This window comes from Bubalus kerabau, chromosome 1 (genome assembly GCF_029407905.1).
Source record: "Bubalus kerabau isolate K-KA32 ecotype Philippines breed swamp buffalo chromosome 1, PCC_UOA_SB_1v2, whole genome shotgun sequence".
Taxonomy (NCBI): Eukaryota; Metazoa; Chordata; class Mammalia; order Artiodactyla; family Bovidae; genus Bubalus; species Bubalus kerabau.
In genome coordinates, this window is record NC_073624.1 from 94,967,692 (window position 1) to 94,975,884 (window position 8,193).

Consider the following 8,193-nt stretch of genomic DNA (forward strand, 5'->3'; position numbering starts at 1 on the left):
GATGGTGTCCTGGGCAAGAGCAGAGCAGCAACTGCAGAGCGGGGAGAGCTGGAGCTGAGAGTCCTCTGGGGCTAGTGGATCCCTCTCATCCCTTTTATGTGTGTGGGGATCTGAGGATTGGTCCCATAAAAGTGAAAAAAGCCATTTGGAAGCATTTATGAGCTTGGGTAGTTAGCAGAAACTCTCTATGCCTGTAACCTCCTTCACAGTGAACTAATCTCAGACACACCTATTCCCCTCAGAATCAGAGCCATAACATCAAACCTATAAACATTAAAAACACATAAACACATAAACATTATTGTCCTATTTTCCCCGCAGGTCCACCATAATTGCCATTATGGGGACATTAATTTTCTTTGGTCTTAAATCCAATAGACTTTCCATTGCAAGTGCGGCTAACCACCAGAAAGTTAGAATGGTAACAACTCCAGCAAGAGGCTTGCAAGGAATGCAGCTACACAGATAACCCCTAAATAGATGAGGAATGTATAGAAGAGAGGCAAGGTCTTCATAGCTCTGAGTAAGAAATGATATGGTGAGAATACAGTTTACTGCACCCCTGCAGATGGACTAAGCAGTCCAAAACCCTTTTGCAGTGTTTCATATATCCTCTGTAATCTGATTTGACTGTTCACATAAGAATTGAATCATCAGTGAAGCTCATCTGGGTTAATGTAATACATGTCTGATTTAAGACTCTCAAAGGACATTGATTCATTCATTCATTCAGCAATTACCAAATACTGTATCTCAGGTAATGTGCTTGGTGCCGAGGGTATAGAGATAAAAAAGATGGTCTCTGTATTCCTGCTGGTGTGGGGAGATTATCTTGAAGACTTCCACCAACCAATAGTTTTGTGACATAATTTGAGGCCAAAACATGCCAATGATTTGGCCATGTATCTGTGTGGAAAGTTAACCACATGATTTTGAACCCCTAAAATACACATTAGGGATATCTGTAGTAGTACCTATGCGGATTCCTTACATTATAGATGGAGAGACAAATGTTGACCTTTTCTGTTCTAGAAAGTGGCATGATTTGTCCTGCTTGTCTGGGTCTGGGGGAACTTGTGCTTGCTTGGATGCTTACTTGGGATTCTATCCATACTTTGGAAGGGAATATGAGCTTTTGACTAGAGCCATCCATCTCAGGTCTTCACTATTTCCTTTCTTCTGGTCTCTATACCTTTTATTTCTTTTTCTTGTCTTACTGTATTAGCTAGGATACCCAGTATGATGTTGAAAAGCAGTGGTGAGAGAGGGCATCTTTGCCTTATTCCTGATTTTTGGTGGAAAAGCTTCAAGTTCTCACAGTTAAGTACAATGTTAGTTGTAGGTTTTCTGCATATATAAATTTTTTATCAAGTTGAAGACGTTTCCATCTGTTTCTAGTTTACCACTGTGCTCCATAGATCCAGGTATCAGGTGCATGTCTCAAAGGGAGAAGTAGAAAATAATAATAACACAGTAGTTCTTGTGAAGATTGCCAGCAACCTCCATGTTGCTAAATTCAGTGGTCCATTCTCAGCTATTATTTAATTTAGCAGAATTTGACATAGTTGATCATTCTCTTTTCCTTATAATAATTTCCTTTTTTGGTTTCCAGACACCCATTCTCTTGACTTTCTTTACATATTATTTACTGCTTCTTTTCATTTTTCTCAACCAGTTTATCCTCATATCCTTGATCTGCACGCATCACAGCATCCTTGGGCTCAGCTCTTGTACCTGTTCATGTCTTTACACTTGTCCCCTTTGTGACATCATACAGCCTCATGACTTTAAATACTATCTGTCTGTTGATGGCTACCAAGGTGTATCTCTATCCTGAACATCCCTTTGAATGTCCCTTCTGTGCCCCCATGCATGTATTTTGATCAACATCTCTATTTGGATATCAACTATGTATCTCAAATTTAATCTGTCCAAAACTGTTCTCCCGATTGCTTGTTCCTGTGAAATACATTCTACTTGCCAGGCTTACTATCTCTGTACTGGCTCAGGCCAAAAACCTGGGAGCCATCCTTTGTTCATCAACTTTTTCCATATCCCACATTCAGCCCATTGACAAGTCCTACCTTCAAAATATACCTGGAGCCTTATTACTGCTCACCACACCATTGCTCCCATATTGGTCCAAGTTCACCACTCCTCACAGGGTCTATTGAAGTATCCTTCCAGCTAGTCATCCTGCTTCCTCCTCTGCCCCCTCTGTCTTTCCTTAACACCATGCTCAGAGTGGTCCTTTAAAAACAAAACATGTCAGATCATGCCATTTCTAAGTTCAAACATCCAGAGTAAATGCCATACAGGACTCTGCATAGTCTGCCCTCCTCTTTCATTGACCTCCCTTCCGTCTGTCTGTCCTTTGCTCACTCTGCTCCAGCCACTCTGTCTGCCTGTATGTCAATCAGACAGGTAGGAGAGCTCCTGCTCAGACACTTTTCGCATTTACTGTTTTTCATTTGTGCTGGGAAATCTTTTTTCCTCAAATGGCCGCATGGCCGGGTCCCTCAACTCTTCCAGGTCTTTGCTCATAGGTCCCTTCTCTTTAAATTCCCCTCCTCTATGTACTCTCCATCTCCTCTCCCTGCTTTCTCCTCTCCCTAGGAATTCTCACCATCTGAGGTCCTTGCCTGCAAGGATTTGCTGTTTAACATCATCATCCCAGGCTGTAATGTAAGCTCCAGGAGGCAGGCACTGGTGTGTGTGTGTGTGTGTGTGTGTGTGTGTGTGTATGTGTGTTTCTCCTCTTCATCCCTCCTTAGGAGAGTGGAGGCATGTGGTAGGCAGGCTGTGTGTTTTTGCTGAATGAATGGAGACACTGGAAAGATTAAAAGCAGGAGGAAAAGGGAGAGAGGACAGGGGGTAAGATTTTATTATCACTGTGCAAACACTCGCCCTCCTTGGTACATAAATGACCTGGGGAAATTGTCTAACCTCTCTAGCCTCAGTTTCCTCATCTGTAACATGGAATTATACCTACTGCATAGTATGTGAAGGACACATGTGGAAATGTTTGGGTGGGGTGTACGTTGTGTGGAGCCTCGTGTGGTTATCCATTTCTCTCCTCTCTTCATCCCCTTCTTTTCATCTCTGCCTCTTTCCCCCTTTTTTGCCTCCCTTCACCTGTAAGCTGTCATTCCTGGTGTGGTCCAGAACCCCACCTCATTCCTGCTCCAGTGGTTATGGCATCATTACCCCATCAGTCATTACTGGGGCTGACCCGTGTCTCAGCTTCCTTCAACCCTAACAGCCGGGGCGGGATGGGGGTAATTGAGACCAGTCATGCATGACCTCTGTTGTGAGATGAGCTGTCACCATTAGCAGTTTATAGTTCTGAGGCATTATTTCACCAGACGATGCAAAATACAGTCCTCAGCCATTTTTAAAGGGTAGCAGGTGGGGAGAGGGGAGGAGTAGCCCTGGAAACTCTGGGCTGGGGCTTTTGCTGCTCTGACAGTTTCTTCTTCCTGTTGAGAGTTGGTCTGGATGTAATCCTGAGATCTGCTGGCTGAGCTAGTGTAGATGGATTGCTGGCTCATCTTGATGCTAATTGCCCTGGGAGGAGGGGGAACTGCTGATGAGGGAGGGGGCCATGCTGGTTGGCTGTGCAGAGCCTGGGAACCCTGGCTGCTCTGTGTGTGTGTGCATGCCTGTGGGTGGGGAGGAGGGTGACAGGGAAATCCCAGAGGATGAGACGACTTTCTAAAGCCACCGCCTCCTTCAGAGTGTTTCCATTCTGCCTGGGGACAAGTCTGCACTGGAGAGAGGCACTCACTGGGATGTGTTCATGCTGAGACCTGCCCCAGTGGAAAGGGAGACTCAGGAATCTCCCTGCAGAAGGAGGGGGCGATGGGAAGGAGCCGAGGCCCTCTAGCCCTCTGTCCTGTCAGGTTAATGATGCTGAGATAGAATCTAAACACCTCTCAGGAGAGACAAAGCACCCCTCTTACTTGAGCCCATCCTCACCCTTTCAAGCAGCATGGCTTTTCTTTTTTTTTCAGGTTTAGCCCCAATTCCTCACTTGCCCACACAGTTTCAGGGCGAAATGATGCTCTTCACAGGCATGCAAGTCAGTTCATGTCAAAAAAAACATCACTGGGTGCTGATGTGAGCCTGGCATCGAGCTAGGTGTGGGGATGCCAGCCAGCCGGGTGCAACCCTCTTCCTTCTACCAGTGATCCAAGTCTCCTCTTCCACTTACAGCTCCATTTCTGTGGCCATTTCCCCCAATTCAAGCCCCAGGAGGAGAGTGGCAGTAGTGAGTCTCCCTGGAACCCCTGATGGGACCAGGATGAGGAAGGGGTCCCAGGGGACCCAGAGTGTGGGGCAGAGCACAACTGAGGGAGAGGGCAGTGGGGCAAGGAAGGGTCTCCCGCAGGTAAGAGGAACAAGAAAATGGGAGACATTCTGGGGAGACAGAAACAAAAACAAGGAACCTCATTCCAGAACCTCCACCCAGGCCTCTTTGGGCTGTTCGCCACCTGTCCTTGCGGGGGCGCTCTGGGAAGGGCTGCGATTTGAACTCCGGAGACGGAGTGGAATGCAGGGAGGCTCTGGCTTCAGCAGACGTCTCTCCCTTCCTCCGGGGGGCAGGGCGGGGGCCTAATCCTCCCTGTATCCCTGCACCTGGCGCAGGGCGGGTCCTGGGAGAAGCTCGGGAGGTGTTTGCCCAGCTGATGGAGTGAAATTCTGGAGCACCAGCAGGAGGCACTTTCAACCCGCCTGCCTGGCGTCACCTCCTCTCTGGGGAGGAGCGTAGAGTGAGGGCGCGACTGCGCAGCGCTGAGGGGGCTTTCCTGGGGGATGCTCTGAAGGGGAATGCTGGCGCCTCTAGCTTACGTCCAGGACAGGGCCACCCTGGGATGGGAATTCCCGCAGGGATGGTAACCGGGCCGGAGCCCACCTCTCTGTGAAGGTGGAGGGAATCTTCCTTTCTCCTCCTTTACCCCACTAGGGTGTTTCCTGGGCCCTGGATAGTCATCTACGGGACAGAGGTGGCCTGTTGTTATCTCTGTTTTTGCTGACTCCAGGCTGGAGTGTCTCTGTATTTTTCAGAGATTTGGGTTTTTAATCAGCAAAGCTTACTGGCTCTAGGGCAGGTCCAGAGTGACAGGGCTTCAAGCGGGAATGGAAGCCGTAAGGCCCTTGTTGTCCCATCTTCTCTTTCCCTGGGTGTGGATGTGCGTCCCTGAAGTCCCCGGCTCTCGCCTGTCTGACTCTGCGTGTGCCCTGACTCAGGGTTGCTGATCCTTCAGCCTTGAACCTCACCCCCCGACCCTGCTGCCACGGGCTTCCTTGCCTCCTCTCAGTCTTGCTGGCTTTTGGGGTCCAGCTTAGCTGCCCCTCCTCAGGCGACCTACCCGAGGCCTGTGACTAGGGTGGGAGCCTCAGTTCTGTCCTCTTTCACAACAAGCCTGACATCTATAATTTCATGTCTAAGTCTGTATCCTCAGGTAGGCTGTAAGCCCCAGAGGCCTGGATTGGAGCCAGGGCCCCATTTTTGAAAGACAGTTTTTTAAAGATATAATTCATGGATCATATAATTCACTCATTTAAAATGTACACGTCAAAGGTTTTAATATATTCCCAGATAAGTGCAACCAACACTATAGTCCATTTTAGAATATTTTCATCACCTCCAAAGAAACCTTTAGAATATTTTCATCACCCTTACCCCATCCTCTCCTTCCTCCAGGCCTAGGCAACCACTAATCTGCCTTCTGTCTCTATAGGTTTTCCTAATCTGGAATTTCGTATGAACGGAATCAGACTATCTGGTTTCTGTGTCTGATTTCTTTATCTACCTTATGTTTCCAAGGTTCATCCATGTTGTAGCACACATTAGTACTTCACTCCTTTTTATGGCCAAATAATATTCCGTTGTATGGATAGATCAAATTTTGATCACCCTTTAGTCCATTGCTGGGCATTCAGTTTGTTTCACCTCTTGGGGATTGTGAATAGGGCTGCTGTGGAACATTCATGGATGAGTTTTTATGTGGACATTTTTTTTGTTTTTAAATTTTTATTGGCATATAGTTGCTTTGCAGTGTCGTGTTAGTTCCTACTGTACAACAAAGAAATCAGCTAATGTGTACGTATATCTCCTCTTTTTAAAATTTTGTTCTCATTTAGGTGACCACAGAGCATTGACTAGAGTTCCTTGTATACAGCAGGTTCTCCTTAGTTATCTGTTTTATACATAGTATCAGTAGTGTGTGATGTCAGTCCCAGTCTCCCAGTTCGTCCTGCCTCCCCTCCCCTCCCTTGGTGTCCATACGTTTGTCCTGTATGTGTTTTCATTTCTCTTGGGTATCTACCTAGGCATGGAATTGCTGGGTCACGTGGTTACTCTAATGTTTAACATTTTGAGGAATCGCCAGACTGTTTTCCATAGTTTAGAGTCCCTACTGTGGGCTCTAGGTGCCACGTCTTCTGTCCCTACAGGTAGGTGCCACGTCTTCTGTCCCTAATGGGGCTGCCTGGTTCACCACCGTGACACCAGTTGCTGGGTGGCCTGACCCACAGCAGGTGCTTGATAAATACATTGAGTGAATGAAAACTGAGTGGATGGGTCCTTTGGAATAAGATGCCCATAAATCAGTAACCCTTGTCTCTTCAAACCCTGTCCTTGCAGTCTTCTCTGTGAACCTCTCTCTGACCTCCCTGCCCAGCATAATCATCAGTTGCTTTTTCTTGTCACTTCCATCCTCTCTGGCTGTCACTACTTATGACTCCTCTCTGAGGCCGAGTCCCTCCAGGGTTCCAAGGGTGTATAGTCACCTCTCTATCACCAGCTCCTAATGCAGGGCTCGGCACAGAAGAGCTGCCCTGTGAGGCAGGGCTGTGCGGTAAGGGAGTGCTCAGGACAAGGGAGCACAGGGGGACATCTATGGTGGGGGGATTGTTACAGGGGTCCGTGAAACAACATGGAGGGTATCAGGGCCCCTCTGAGGGAGGACCTGCTGCCACCAAGCTCAGCTCCAGGCCTTGGGGCTGTGGAGAGGGAGAGGCGCCTCGAGGATGCCCCTCCCTGGCCAGGCTGCTACCCAGCTTCCCTGTCAGCCCCAGGCCTGACTCTGTCCTGCATCAAAGGTGGATGTGGTACACGTAGTCCAGGCTGCGGAGGCAGAGTCCAGCCCTGGAGGCTGCTGAGTACAGACATGATATAAGGGGCCCCATGGGCTTTCTCTAGGACGTATGCAGGGGACCATGTGGTGAGGAGGCCTGTGGGGAATCAGACCATGCTTTTTAACATGGAAAGTGACTTCTAAACTCTTGTGGTATGATGCACAGGCTTTAAGTGTAATTTGTATGGCTCCACACTTACTCCACAGGCCACTTGCCAATCATTCACATGTAGTTTTCCCATTTGTATAATAACCTCTGTTTCCACTCCCAATGCTCCCAACTGGCCCCCAGGCCCCCAAAGCTGTTCATTGGTTTCACTTCAACCTCATTGTCCTCGGAGCAGGGCGAACAGTCCTGATTCCTGTAGCCTGGGAACAGTTTATTGGGAATAGACAAGCCCAGAGGCTCATGGAAGAAACGTGGATCCCTGGGTGGGCAGGAGGCAGCACTATTGGGAGGGGGTGTGCTCTGGGGAGGTGAGGCCAGTTCAGCACCTTCTCCTCCCTCACAGCCCCTGAGGCAGAGCCTCCAAGCCTGCTGAGGCAGCGCCTTAGCACTGTAGCCAGGAAAACATGCTCACATCAGACCCAAAGCAAGAGGAACTCAAGGGAGAGGGAGCTGGCAGGGGGTGGCTATGTACAAAAGGTGTGGGCATGACTGATTCCCTGGAACGAATAATGTCAGCTCTTGATTGTCCCTCTGTTTTAGGCATTTCTTTGCCATCAGCTGCCAATATCAGCTCAGGAAAGAGATGTATTTTTATAGTGCCAGTTCAACACAGCTGAGCAGGTAAATCTATTGCCCAAAGACCATCTCCTGATTCTGTGTGCTGAGAGCAGCGTTGACAGATTCCAAGTGATCCTGAAATCCTGGCATTTGGCTTGGGAATTTGGGATGGGATTTTGGGGTGTCTCCTTTTGATATTTGTAATAATGCATGTATTAGGTGGGAGCTAGAAGGAGTTAACTTTTCTCATGCGGCAAGTTCCATGGGATGATCCACAAAGCAGAACTGTGATGTGCCCCTTTGACCTCCTGGGGAAGAGAAATG